Genomic DNA, 15,636 nt, shown 5'->3' with positions numbered 1-15,636 from the left:
TTACAATTGGTCCTTCGAGCCGGATGGTAATCAGTGTAATATTAATATAGTGTTATTAATATTGAAATGGCCTATGATGAACACTCCACGAAACGATCCTCCTAACCAACGCCCGCAGCGCGAACGACGGCTCCCTCAGTACTTAGAGGCTTACGCTGTCAGTCAACAACCTAGTCTTCTACTAACAGTAAACGCGGTAAAACTAGAAAGTAAAAGTATGTCTAACCCCAACGCCCAGACTACCCCGACCATAGAGGCCCCTACGGGCTCTAATGTAACTGACCAAGTTCACGGTGGGGACCAGTGGGAACCAGACATGACTTCACACCCCGCCAGTACTGAAGAAGTAGTCCCCGATGAGTCCCGGGAAGAATACAACGCTACCGAGAGAGAACTCGGCACGGAAGAAGACGGGGAGAGCACCGTGGAGATAGAGCTCCAAGGCTCCGCAAGGAGTACCCCGAGGGAAGGCTCCCCTATACAACCGCCTTCTCCCAGCGAGGCAGAGAGGACCCTACAGCAGGCATTCCTCGTCAGCCTGAAAGCCTCTACTGAACGCGATAGACTCCAGGGTGAACGCGATCGATTGCAGATACAGCAACGGAGCGAAGAAGAGCACATACGCCTGGAAATAAGACGCATTCAGATGGAAGAGAATGTGGCCCGAGACCGAGCAGACAGCCAGCGAGCAGCTGCTGGTGCTCTACGGGACGCAGAGCGCGACAGACAGCAAGCGCAACTAATAGAACAGCTGATCAGACGGACAACACCCTCTCCCTCCGCCAGAGGCTCCAGGAACTCGTCTAGACACACCTCCAGGGCGGCATCCCCTAGCCGAGTAAACAACCCTGAACTTGACCAACAGACGAGGTCTATACCCCCCACAGACCACCTCCCCCCACCGGTCCAAGCGAGACCTAGCAACCGGGAAGGAGCAGCATATCCTGTGGAGAGGCTAAACCAGAGACTACAAGCACTGGATGACCTAACTGAAGACGAAGAGGAAGAGGAGGAGAACCACGCCCGAAGACAGCACAGTACTCTACCGGACCAGGAGGTCCGGTACAGCCCAGGCTATACTCCCGCGGAGCTGCGCTACAGACCCCCGACTCTATACACGGGTGAGCACGACGCACGACCCGCACCGAGGAACAGCACCTGGACAAGCGGGCCATGGTACACTGCCGGTACCAGCCCATACCAAGGAGCGGGAGGAGACTCGCCTAGGAGGCCTCTCCCCCAACGCTCGCCGATGTATCCACAGTCAGCGTCATACATTGGCACGCCTATGGTACCCGACTTCACCCAAGAGAACCGGGCCCAGTATACAGAACTCCGCATGTGTCTGGAGACCATGTTGGTGGATGTATTGGTTGAACGCCACAAATACGCCATCCTACTGCAGCACTTAAAGGTGCCCCGCGCACATAATATAGCGCTCGCCTACGCGACTTCCACCACCCCATACACAGCAGCGCTGGTAGCATTGGACCAGAGGTATGGGCGCATATGGGATTACGTGATCCAGGAGATCCGACACATCGACCGCTTACCCCCAGCAATAGACAATCGAGCACTGGACGACCTGTCCATCAGAGTGCAGTCCCTGGTAGGGATGTTGGGAGCGCAAAGAGAGAAGGGGAAGTATGAACTTTACGCCAACTCAAATGTGGAAAGGATTCTGGAGAAGCTGCCGCCCGCTCGTCAGGAGCGCTTTAGGCGGCAGAGGGACCACAGAAACCCGAATGGCCCCGAACCGAACCTCCTCGATCTAGCAGACTTCCTGGCGAGAGAAGTCAGCAGCCTACGGCTAGATACATTCGGACGGAGCACCCCTGGCTCCAGAGAAGGAACCAGACGACTAAATGATGGAAGAAGATCGGTGACTGTGATGCACCAATCGGAGTCAGTACCGAGCAGCAGGAGCCACAGTACCCCCTCCAGAACGGAGAAGTGGAAGATAGTGTGCCCCTACTGTGAGAAAGAACACTGGCTAGCGCAATGTGACTCCTTCCCCAAGCTGAACGCGGAGGAAGCAGGTCAATGGATAAAGTCCAACAAGCGCTGTTTTCGCTGTGCGCGCTCACACATGGCAGCCGAATGCCGCTTAAAGAAAAGGTGCACCAAGTGCGATGGAGCCCATATGGACATACTTCACGACAGTAACAGACGGCGCCCTTCACCTGCACCATCCAGCCGCAAAGCGAGCGTCATGTACATCGATCCCGCCAGCAGCAGTGGAGCCCGAGTACTCCTAAAAGTAGTGCGTGTGACACTAAGCTACCAGAATGAAGTCCTGGACACTTACGCCGTCCTCGATGACGGGTCAGAGAAGGCCCTGCTGCTCGCCTCCGCTGCGGCCCAGCTAGGGCTGCGGGGAGGCGAAACCCAGATGACAATTCGGACAATAAGACGAGATTTGAAGACGATAAAGGGCGAGAATGTCTCATTCTCTATCGCAGCAAGCGGCCAGCCTGAGCGACGGTACCAGATTGCAGACGCTTTCACCAGCCAAGAAATAGGACTGTCGCGGTACACATACCCCGTCGCCAAGCTGATGGAGAAATATGCACATCTGCGCAAGTTACCGATCCCGCTCATAGACAATGCTGACCCTGTTGATAGGCTCCGACCATGCAGACCTCATTGTCCCGATAGACCGGGTTCATACCGGACCCCGAGGCTGTCCTGCAGCAGTCGAGACCCGTTTGGGATGGACTCTCCAAGGCCCGCTCGCCAAATCTCTCAACCGAAGTACAGCCACTAGATGTCTCCACTCCCGAGTCACAGAGGGAGAAACCGCACTCCTGCAACACGTAGAGCGGCTATGGACCCTAGAACAAATGCCCTTTAAGAACGGAAAGAAAGACATTCGCTCTAAAGATGACATTTACGCAATTCACCTCCTCGAGACAGGGACCAAGAGAGTCCCGGTCAACGGCGTGTTGAGATACGCCACGCCACTCCTGCGGCGAGAAGGAATGCCTACTTTCCACGCCAAGACAGACGCCACAGAACGGTACCTGCTGAACACGGAGCGGCGCTTAGCCAAGAACCCCGCCCAAGAGAGTGTATACCGCGCTGAGATTGAGAAGCTCATCACAGCGGGACACGTCACAAAGATGGACATTAAAGAGGCTGACCAGACCACTGAATCGTGGTACGTGCCCCACCACAAGGTCCATCACAACGGTAAAGACCGCATAGTATTTAACTGCAGCTACCAGATCGGATCCCAAAATCTGAATAAAGAGTTACTGCCCGGTCCCACACTCGGCCCCTCCCTACTCGGCGTTCTACTCCGCTTCCGCCAGGAAAAGGTGGCCATCAGCGGGGACATTAAAGGAATGTTCCTGCAGGTGAGATTAGTAGAGGCGGACAAGCCCCTGTTACGGTTCCTATGGAGAGAGAAGCCAGGAGATGAGCACCCAGCCATCTACCAATGGGAAGTCATCCCCTTCGGAACGACGTGCAGCCCCTGCTGTGCGACATTTGCACTACAGAAACATGTAGCAGAGGACCCAGCAGCGGACGAAGAGGTCCGACACAGCGTAAAGAACAGCTTCTACGTAGACAACTGTCTACAAAGCCTTTCAACCCAGGAAGAAGCCGAGGCTCTCCTGATTAAACTCCGCGCCTCATTGATCAAAGGCGGCTTTGATCTCAGGCAGTGGGCCAGCAGCGATCCGCAAGTACTGCGCAGGCTCTCCTCCGAGGACAAGGCAGCCAGCAGCGAGACCTGGATGGCTACAATCCCGGGAGAAGCCCAGGAGATGACCCTGGGATTGGTGTGGCGATTCAAAACAGATTTGCTTCACTACAGACACAAGCCCCTGACTACGGAGCAGGGAAGGCCGGCGGCGGCGCCGACCACCAGACGGAGTGTGTACACAACACTCGCTCGACAATATGACCCGCTAGGATGTATTCTACCGTACACCACCAGGGCAAAAATGATTGTACGAGCATTGTGGGACAAGGACCAGGGCTGGGACGACCCCATTCCTGCACACCTTGCATTCACCTGGAGAGAGTGGGAGATGGAGCTCCACTCACTCCCAGGCGTTAATATGCGCCGAAGCTACTTCCCACCCACGGTGAGGCCAGAGACATGTAAAATGGACTTACACGTCTTCAGTGACGCCTCAGAGGTTGCATACGGATCAGTAGCCTACTTGCGGGCCCAAGCCCAGGGGGGAGAAATCTACACAGCATTTGTCCTCGCCCGCTCGAGAATAGCCCCACGCAAGCAACAATCTATCCCACGTCTAGAGCTCTGCGCAGCCCTAGCCGGAGCGCACCTAGCCACGCTCATCCAACGTGAGCTCACCATACCGGTGTCTAGAACAATCCTGTGGTCAGATTCCACGACGGTACTCGCCTGGATCAAATCGGACTCATGCAAGTACAAAGTCTTCGTGGGAGTCAGAGTCACCGAGATTCAAGACTTAACCGAAGAGTTAACCGGAGAAACAGAGTGGCGCTACGTTGATACAAAACAGAACCCAGCTGACGTCATCACCCGGGGGATGCCCCTGGATGACCTCACCCGTCGCAATGTCTACAGTGACGGCCCCGCATTCCTAAGACTCCCGGAAGGACAGTGGCCCATGCCTATCCCGAGGGAAGCAAGTCCAGAGGAGGTGGAAATTAAGAAGTCTGTGTTCTGTGGATTGAGCACCGTAGCCTCCACCGACCCTAACATAGACGATTGCACGTCCATAGAGAGTGCACAACAAAGAACATTCCTGCGGTACCACCCGGAGTGCAAGTCCCCCGCTGATATGTCAGCAGCTAACTACGAGGAAGCAGAATTGCTTCTACTGCAGCGAGCCCAGAGAGACTCGTTCCCCGATGAATTGGCCTGTCTACAGGGAGGAAAGCCCATCCCATCCGACAGCAGATTAATTCATCTGGCCCCCGAGAGCGACGCTCATACCCTCATCAGAGTGGGTGGTCGCCTACGCAGAGCCCCCAATCTACCGTCTCTACAGACCCGCCAGAAGTGGGTAAAGGAGAGAGACAATTTGACAGAAGGAACAGTCGTCATGATTATTGATCAATCACTGCCCAGAGCTATGTGGCCGGCCGGCCGCGTAAGCAAAGTGATCACCGGTGCCGACGGCAAGGTCCGAGCAGCTGAAGTGCTCGTCCAGGGTCGCACTTACACCCGTCCCGTGGCAAGGCTCATAGAACTGCCTCGACTCCCAGACACAATCGATGATGACCATGACCCTACAACCCTATGACTTTGTGAAGTTGACTGACCCCTACAGCAAACCCTTATGTGTAAATAGACAACGCGATTAATCTGTCTCTGTTTAACTGATTAGGTCTGGGACCTATTCAGGGGGTGGCTGTTGTGAAGGGCCAGATTAAACCGAATATATATATTTATTTATATATATATATTTAATTGTATTTGTATATTCTCTAATATTCCCTGATATCCCTTGTATATTCCTTGTACAATATGCATTGAATATCCATTCTAGCCTACTGAACATCCCATAATAGTCTCCATTCTACTATTGGTCGAGACCTTGGTGCCAGGCTGCCATACCCCTCAGACCCAGTTCAAACGTACCGCTCGACATGTACGAACAAGTCCTAGTTCCGCGTAGGAATTTGGCTACCGCACCACTAATGGGACTATTTGTTCATAGTGCGTATATATACTGCGCTACTAAAGTAGGACTTTCTTTTCAGTCCAGTTTCTTACCCTCCAATAGAGTCACAGACGTAAAGCCTCCCCGCGACGCCACGTGTGGGAGTAAGGCCAAGTTCGGCCTACCATCGGTATTGAGACATCGTGTATATTAATATTTGAATAGTCATATTTAGCACTATATCGTCGAGTTGGACGTAGTCTATTAAGCTAATAATAGTCTGTTAATATATAGTGCTTCGTGCGGTGAGAATACTACCGTAGTCAGTACCCCATCGTTTCGGGCAGAGAACTGGCTGCTTACCCAGGGTGGTTGACCCTATGTGAAGCTGCACCCGAGGAGCCCCAGAGCCGACGAGCGAGTGGACCTGTATACCGGATTATTCTACCGACGACAGCCCGCCTTCCCAGGCACGGATTATGCTTTGGATACTTTGATTATTCCATGGATAAAGACCCCCGACACTGCCGTGTGTTGGAACCCCCCCCCCTGGAGAGGACGCAAGGTGAGGAGACGCTCTGCAAGACGAGGTCTCTTCACGTCTCTCCCCCGTGGACCGGAGAGAGCCGGCCCACAAAGAGTCCACCTGCTTTCATCTGTGGTCCAAGGATCGCCGGCGCATTGAACGGCACTACAGTGGGTTCACCTGGGATACCCTTGGCCGGACGAGGCAGCTGGATTCTACCCCCCCCCCCTCCTACTCCTGTCGGCTTACAAGCGACCGGATTAACCCCCTCTAGTGTATCCAGCCTATAATCATTAAAGTATCATTGCTGTTATTCCTTAACTATTCCAGGTCGTATATTTACCACCTGCGCCTTCAGAGATTGGACATTCTCTATTGATATACCGACGAATACTCCTTGCCATAAAAGTGCATCCTATTTCAATTCATAAATGTAATTAAGTGATTAAGTGCTTATTCTACACACCATCGCTGTGTAGGAAATAAAGACCTGTTTCTAATTCGTACATTTGTGTTGGATCCGTTTCATCTACGTGAGAGTGTTCATGATAATATATTTATGCCGTGTACTGGGTGGCCGAATATTAAGTACAAAGGTAGTGGTAGTAAGTATCATATCTAGTAATACAGTCAGGGAATTGTACCCCTCAGTTACACTCGTCCTCTCCTTTCTTCTTGAGTGGGCCCGAAAACATCAACTCCGCGTGCTGCCTGAACTTCTTCCATTCTCCCGGTAAGTCCAGAGAATCCCAATTAATCCGTGGCGACGGGACTCCGTTGATATCCATGTTCATCCTGCTTCTGACACCATGTCGTATTCGATTAAAGAGAATAATCTTCAGGACGAGGAGATAACATTTATATGTTTATTCAAAGGTAAGCATCGTTCAGCATGAGTGTAACTCCATTCACGGCTGGCAGCCAACTGCCTGTGAGGACCCCTGGTCAGGTATACATAAGCAAGGTGCGCCTGGCGCGCCTGTCGTAAATGATATATTCACAGCATGAATAATATAGTAAAGATATATTCAAAGCATGAATATTACAGCAAGTATCAAGGGAGTTAGGGAAGTTAGGGAAGAAGGTTGTTGTGAGTGATCAAGTAAGAGAGTTAGGGAAGGTGGTGGTGAGTGTTCAAAAAGGCCAGAGTCAGCCCACAGGAGGCAATGAATGACTCATAGATTAAGTTTGGATAGGGTGGTGATGTTAGGGATGGGGTTTTTGTTTTGTGTGTTATGGGGTTGAATGGATTGTACAGTAGGTGGCGGTATGCGCCTTTTGTGGTCGCGATCTGCCATTAATTAATTGAAGAAGAAGAAGAAGAAGAAGAAGAAGAAGAAGAAGAAGAAGAAGAAGAAGAAGAAGAAGAAGAAGAAGAAGAAGAAGAAGAAGAAGAAGAAGAAGAAGAAGAAGAAGAAGAAGAAGAAGAAAACTCCAATAGGGTCCAGCTGCAACCTCGGAGATTGTTCCAGATTGGGCAACTTCCGCCCGCCTCGTCATCTCGAAGTACGTCTGACGTTGAACGTCAAAATCAAAAGCAAGTACGTCTGCGCTGACGAGAGGGGGGGGGGGGGCTTGTATTGATCAGGTTAGTTAGTAGATATTGTACCGATCAGGTATTACAGATCATATCCGCATGAAATAAACTAAAATGTTAAAACCCAGTAGATATTGTACCGATCAGGTATTACAGATCATATCCGCATGAAATAAACTAAAATCAAAAGCAAGTACGTCTGCGCTGACGAGAGGGGGGGCGGGGCTTGTATTGATCAGGTTAGTAGATATTGTACCGATCAGGTATTACATCATATCCGCATGAAATAAACTAAAATTGTTATGGTTTGTAACCGACCCCAATCGCACAACACAAGACAGGTATGATGGTTTGCCAAGAAACAGATATTTATTGAACAACAGGGAAAAACAGGGAAAAGGGCAAATGTCCCTTTAAGGGAGAATCACAAATACAGGAATATAATATGAGGGGAAGGAAAGGTGCCTTTAAGAGGCGGGCAGGAAAAGGGAACACTATGGGAAGGTAAGGGAACGCCTAAGGGAAGGTTAAGGGAACGCCTTGGGACAGAGGAACTAGAGACTAGGTAAACAAGGGACAAGGAGAACTAGGGATAGAGGACTAGGGACTAGGAGAACTAGGGATCAGGAGAAACGGGGACTAGGGGAACTAGGGACAAGGAACTAGGTGGAACTAGAAGGGGAGAACTTGGGACCAGGAACTAGGTGGAACTAGAAGGGGAGAACTTGGGACCAGGAACTAGGTGGAACTAGAAAGGGGAGAACTAGGGAACAGGAACTAGGTGGAACTAGAAGGGGAGAACTTGGGACCTGGAACTAGGTGGAACTAGAAAGGGGAGAACTAGGGAAACGGAACTAGGTGGAACTAGAAAGGGGAGAACTAGGGAACAGAGGGGACTGAGGCCCGCGGAGGCGGGCTGGGAAACAGGGAGGAACTGGGAGGACTGGTGGAAATCATCTGGGCCGCTCTGCAGGACAGAGGAGAGAGTTAATGCACAAAAGGGAAAAAACAGAGCAGGTGCAGAACAGCCCAAATAACAAAGTGAACAAAGTAATAATATCTTCGTGTGACAAACACACAGGGGGAGATGTAAAGTCCAAAAATACTATTCTAAGTGAGAACCAAAAAACAGAGGCATTACGCTGGGAGATGAAATGTCCAAACTAACTAACAGAGGCAATACGCTGGGAGATGAAATGTCCAAACTAACTAACAGAGGCAATACGCTGGGAGATGAAATGTCCAAACTAACTAACAGAGGCAATACGCTGGGAGAGTGACATCACAATCAAAACTCACCCAGGCGTATGCGTAAAGGTACAGGAACAGCAGCGGGAACGGGGGCAAGGACACTACGCTGGGTGAGTGACATCACAATCAAAACTCACCCAGGCGTGTGCGTAATGGTACGGGGACAGCAACGGGAACGGGGGCAAGGACACTACGCTGGGTGAGTGACATCACAATCAAAACTCACCCAGGCGTGTGCGTAATGGTACGGGGACAGCAACGGGAACGGGGGCAAGGACACTACGCTGGGTGAGTGACATCACAATCAAAACTCACCCAGGCGTGTGCGTAATGGTACGGGGACAGCAACGGGACGAGGGCATCGCCACCGGGTGGCTGGCTGTCCGAGCCGAGGAACAGAGCGCTGGAACAGTGGCGGTGACGAGGGCATCGTCCATCGGGTAGCCGCTGTCGGAGCCGAGGAACAGAGTGCTGGAACAGTGGCGGTGACGAGGGCATCGTCCACCGGGTAGCCGCTGTCGGAGCCGAGGAACAGAGTGCGCGCCACACCTTGGTGTGCGCGTCGGAACAGGGAGCTGGAAACAGTGGCGGTGGCGAGGATGTCGTCCACCGGGTAGCCACTGTCGGAGCCGAGGAACAGAGTGCGCGCCACACCTTGGTGTGCGCGTCGGAACAGGGAGCTGGAACAGTGGCGGTGGCGAGGATGTCGTCCACCGGGTAGCCACTGTCGGAGCCGAGGAACAGAGTGCGCGCCACACCTTGGTGTGCGCGTCGGAACAGTGGCGGTGGCGAGGATGTCGTCCACCGGGTAGCCACTGACGGAGCCGAGGAACAGAGTGCGCGCCACACCTTGGTGTGCGCGTCGGAACAGAGAGACGCCTCGGGGTGCGTCTGCGTGGAGGAGTGTGCCAAGCACGAAGGTCTGGAAGATGCGCGTCGGCGCGCTGAGGTCTGGAAGATGCGCGTCAGTGCGCTGGTACGGAGGAGCGTGCCAAGCTCGAAGGTCTGGAAGATGCGCGTCTGAGCGCTGGTACGGAGGAGCGTGCCAAGCTCGAAGATCCTTGGAAGATGCGCGTTGCGCGCTGGAGACTGGAGAGCGTGCCAAGCTCGAGGGTTCTTGGAAGATGCGCATTGCGCGCTGGTCTGGAGAGCGTGCCAAGCTCGAGCGTCCTTGGAAGATGCGCGTTGCGCGCTGAGGACTGGAGAGCGTCTGCGCTGGTCTGGATGTGCGTCAGGACGAACAGCTGCGCGGGGGTCTGCAGTGGAACGCTGGGGTGCCTCCCGTGGAAGTACAGGGAGCGCAGACCAGTCTCCCCCACAGGCAACGGCGACAGCTGGCGAAGGCTGGAGCAAACATCTTGACGCCGGAGAATGGAACAGCATAGGCAGACAGAGGATCTCCCGAAAGAGTCTAGATGTTTAGAGAATATGACTCGGCAAGTATACAACACGACCCCACGCCAAAACGAGGGGAAGCGCCCTGGTATTTAAAGCCCACAGGGGGACTAATTAGCCTGCCACCACAGGTGCGAGAGATAATAGAATATCAAACAGGTGTGGCCACTAAGGGTAAAGAACGAGAGGGTGGGGGCTAGAGAGAGTGAGTAGGGAATTCCTAACAGTAGGCTTAAAGAAGACAGAGAATAGGGAATTCCTAACAGTAGGCTTAAAGAAGACAGAGAAAAGGTAGTGAGCAGCGGGCAAAACCTCACAAAAATGTTAAAACCCAGTAGATATTTTACCGATCAGGTATTACAGATCATATCCGCATGAAATAAACTAAAATCAAAAGCAAGTACGTCTGCGCTGACGAGAGGGGGGGGGGGGCTTGTATTGATCAGGTTAGTAGATATTGTACCGATCAGGTATTACATCATATCCGCATGAAATAAACTAAAATGTTAAAACCCAGTAGATATTGTACCGATCAGGTATTACAGATCATATCCGCATGAAATAAACTAAAAAGTTAAAACCCATTTAGACTGTTTCTCATTCCTGTACTGTTGTTTATACTCTGCTCCTGTGTTGTAACCCAACCCCCTCCAATGTACAGTAAATGACCAAGTATGGTTTTGTCAATATTCCAATGTACAGTTTTGCTTGTACAGTGTCCCCCACCCACCCACCCTACCCGACCCCCCCCCCCCCCCCCCCCAACCACCTCCAATGTACAGTCCCCCCCCCCCCCCCCCACCTACCCAACCTCCTACAATGTACAGTTTCTACGTCAAATGTATATACTCTCTTTTCTGGACTCTTTTTGTATCACAAACAATACTGTATTTGCAAATCTGGTATGTCATAAATGTATAGATGTAGCAGTACTGTCTATCTGTATGTCGTGTATGTCATATGGTATGATGAATTGAAAATGCAGGGGGACCCTGATGTAAACAAGCCGAAAGTCTTTCTCTGGTCTGCATACCCTTAACAATTGTGTGTATTGAGCCGTACTGTATTGTACCCATTCTGCAATCTGTTAATACAATTTTCATCCAATCAATCACTTGCGCGGTTCCTACATTGTATAGGAAATTAAATTAAGAAAATAAACATTTAAACAACTGTGTCTTTATTGTATTATTATCAACTGAAAATAAACAAACATGTCAAACAAAAAAAGGTTACAACTGACACTTATTCATATCAATAGTTAAGATGGACGTCCTACCTAGAATCAACTTCTTCAGACGGATTCCCCTCCTCTGAACTGTAATGTGTTGTCCTAACTAGAGTACATTACAGTACAGTGCGGGAGGGGAGGGGATATTTTGGTTAATTAAGAATTGTGATAATTAATCACCAACTAACCATGTAGCAACCAGTAGTAATCACCAATAATCCCCTTAGAAACCACACAGGCTCTGCCACACCTAAACGGAATCTCACAAGTTGCAAAAACACTTCTCAAGAACAGATAATCACCCAGACACAAAAACCATGCTACATATGCATTACTGACATAGAAAATCTAACAAAAAGACATAAACAGTCACTTTGCACAGGGTGTCCACTGTCCAGTTCATGCGTTTAGCATTTAGATTATTAGTGTCATGGTTCCTGCCAGGCAGCGCTTCCTCCCTCTCTCTCCAATTCAATTAACGTTCGCTAACGTAGAGATACGTCAGACGTACTTCGAGATACGTCAGACGTACTTCGAGATACTTCCGTACTTTCCGCCAATCAGCGCACATTGTCCTGTCCCGGGAGAAATGTCGTGGGAGCTCTATATGAATTGAAAATGGGGGACCCTGATGGAAACAAGACTAAAGTCTTTCTCAGGTCTGCATCCTCTTAACAATTGTATGTATTGAGCTGTACTGTACTGTACCCATTCTGCAATCTGTTAATAAACTTTTCAATCAATCAATCAAACCTTGCTAATTAAGCTGGTCTTGTTCCTGCTCATTCCTCGCCCTTTATTTTAGATCTAAATGACCAGCCAACAAACTATGCCATGTTGTTGGGTCCTTGAATTTGATTAATTTGAATTAATGTTCCAATTGGGTAACAATGTTTTTTAATGTAGCCTAATGTAGGTATTTTGGTATGCAGACTGTTTCCCCTGAAAAAAAAAACCAACAGGGGTGCTGTGCTGCACGCACGCTGCCGGAATCCATTTTGTGCGCACGCTGCCGGATAAATTACTGTCTGTTTAACTTTCTGTCTAAGTGCACGTCTATGGCTTGGGGGGAAACATGCACTTAGAATCACCAGAAAGGCTTTCGAAATAGTGAAATGCCATGTTGGCCTCAATATTTTCAAAACAAATTATATGAAAAGGTTATGAAATTAACAAGAATGTGATAAAATATGTAATAAAAACGGAGCTCAACGCATACATTTGATGGTAGAAATCCGTTTGTTTCCTCAATACCAAGATGGTGGCGGTCTCTTGACGTCAGTGTCTTCGAGAATACCTTTAGAATAGTTCGAGATGGGTTATTCATGTTCATTGAGTCATGTGTGTGTGAATTTGCTTAGCTAGGATGCTTTTGGTGTGTCGACTGACATATTTGTACAAGTGCAAAAAATGAAATCTTATCAAGTGAAAATATCTTGTATTTGGTACAATAAGTCCAATATTGAGTAGATTTCTATCTTGAATTCTCATATTCCACTGGCAGGTAATTTAATCAAGTTTCTTGATTTTGGTCAATTGAATCTTGTTTTAAGAAAGTTAATCTTGTTTTCTTAAAATGACCAACATCAGAAGGAGAAAATTGCTAAATTATCTGCCAGTGGGATAAAGATAATTCTACACAATATTGGACTTATTGTACCAAATACAAGATATTTTCAGTTGATAAGATTACATTTATTTGCAGTGTAGTTGTAATCAGGGTAAATGTCAAGATTAATGACATGCCTCAATACTTAAGAAAATGTACACTATTTGTATTGAACATAGATATAGATGATTTAATAGATAATATAAATAGAAAACATAGATGGATACATAGAACATACTAACTGTCTAACATACAAAAATCATAACACTACAACAGCATGTTACACCTACAGTAAGAAGTCTTAGTGGCATAGGCTACATTCTGCCTAGAGCATTTCATTTTCCTGGGCTTTTTAAAGAAAAGCTCCAGGGCCCTTTGGTAGGGGGGGTTCACTGGTATAATAATATAATAACTTTATTTGTATAGCACTTTTCATACAGAGGTTGCAGTTCAAAGTGCTTCACAACAGTAAAAAATACAGGCATAAGCGAGCATAAAAAGATAGACGGGTAGAATCACAGTGTTTCACATTAGGATCTAGCATCCCAATAGGCTCTCCGCTTACAGTTTTCAGTAACACAAATAGTAAAAATAGTTTAAAATGATTCAGTTTAAAAATAGTAAAAAAGAATTATAAAATAGAACGGACATAAAAAATACAGGCATGAGCGAGCATAGCAAGCAGGGGTGCAGTCGTAATATGGGCGGAGGCCAAACGGTATCCTATTATTATGCAAAGTCTAGGCACTTATCACCTAGACTTTGCATAATAATAGGATGCGCGCACTTCGAAGCCCAAACGCCGTTTGACCGCGGTTGCCCAGCACTGCACCACTGATAGCAAGATATGGCAAATCACAGTGTTTCACATTAGGATCTAGCATCCTAATAGGCTCTCTATTCAGTAATACTCCTGTAATTCCCAACATACTTCCCAGTACATATTGCTGTAACTTTAGTGATATTAGATCCAGCGTTTCCGTTAGCCGGTAATTACCGGTATTTGAACGGCAAAATCTGTTGAAGTCCGACATATTTAATCTCTCCGGTCTTAATGTCCGGTGAAAATAATTCCCTGAGTCTAAGCACAATTTGATTATTTGAATTGTATTAAAATAGGCTAAAATTAAATAGCCTATGCGATGAACGAAACGATCATTACATTTGTTTCCTCGTTGCTTCTAATAATGACAACGACGTTGTCAGCGAGAGCTTAGTGCTGGGTGTGCGAACTTTTGTGAAGCTGCAGAGCCATAGCAACAGCAGCACAATGCAGTATTCCAGCAGTACTCCAATTCAGCCATTTTCAGCCAATGTTGGGTGGGGGGCGCTGCTGTGCGGTTCCCAGAAAAGAGCCAATAACAGCTGAATCAGCTGCTCTGCAGCGCCATACTCTTTGCAAATAAGTCGTTGCGAGGTGGAGAGAGTCGTCACGCAAACCACGATAATGTTGCCGTCTCTCTGCTTTCTCAGTTCTTCGCTTGATATAATTAATACAAATATCCAATATAACGGAATTCGTTAGCTCATAAAAATGTGATTATAACAGACTGCTGTTTAGTGTCGGACCGACTGCCCACATACGCGGTCTATTTTATTTCAGCAGCACGGAGTATCGAGGGACTTATTTTATTTGGAATATATTAATGACTGTATACGCAAAAGTAGCCTAGTTTTAAGTAATACTATTATAAATCTACATGCCTTGAGGATGACATTCTTTATATAGCCTGCCTATCAATTGTTTTAAAGCTCAATAAACTATGACCGGAATTAATCTCATTTGTCCGGTAGATTGAAATCTTGCAGGTCACGGAGACCGGAAAATTTTTTTCTAACGGAAACCCTGATTAGATCACAGGGACACGAACCCACACTGTAACTTTAGTGATACTAGATCACAGGGACTCGAACCCACACTGTAACTTTAGTGATACTAGATCACAGGGACTCGAACCCACACTGTACTTTATGTAACTCGATGAGGCCATGAGTAAGCTCAAGATGGGCAAATCTCCAGGCCGTGACAACATCCACCCGGAGTTTATCACCCACCAGAGCACAACAACATCTGACTGGCTCTGTGCATTCTTCTCTGCATGCTATCAGAGGTGCAAGATCCCCAAGACCTGGCGTCGTGCTTCTGTAATTGCCCTGCCAAAGCCAAACAAACCTGCGGAAGACCCCAAGGCATATCGACCCATCTCGCTGCTCTGTGTTCCATTTAAGATATTGGAAAGAATGACCCATAGCCGCATTGAGCCAGTAATTGACACACAGCTCCCACAGGAACAGGCCGGTTTCCGACGTGGTAGATCAACAGTGGACCAGGTAACACTACTGTCTCAAGACATCGAGGACAGCTTCCAGGCTAATGAGAAAGCGGGGGTAGTGTACCTGGACCTGACTGCCGCATACGATACTGTCTGGCACCGTGGACTCCACCTGAAGCTGATGAGGATGGTACCTGATCGGCAC

Source organism: Notolepis coatsorum, assembly GCF_963971535.1.
Source record: "Notolepis coatsorum genome assembly, chromosome: 2".
In the NCBI taxonomy this organism is placed as follows: Eukaryota; Metazoa; Chordata; class Actinopteri; order Aulopiformes; family Paralepididae; genus Notolepis; species Notolepis coatsorum.
Note: the sequence above shows the minus strand (reverse complement) of the source record.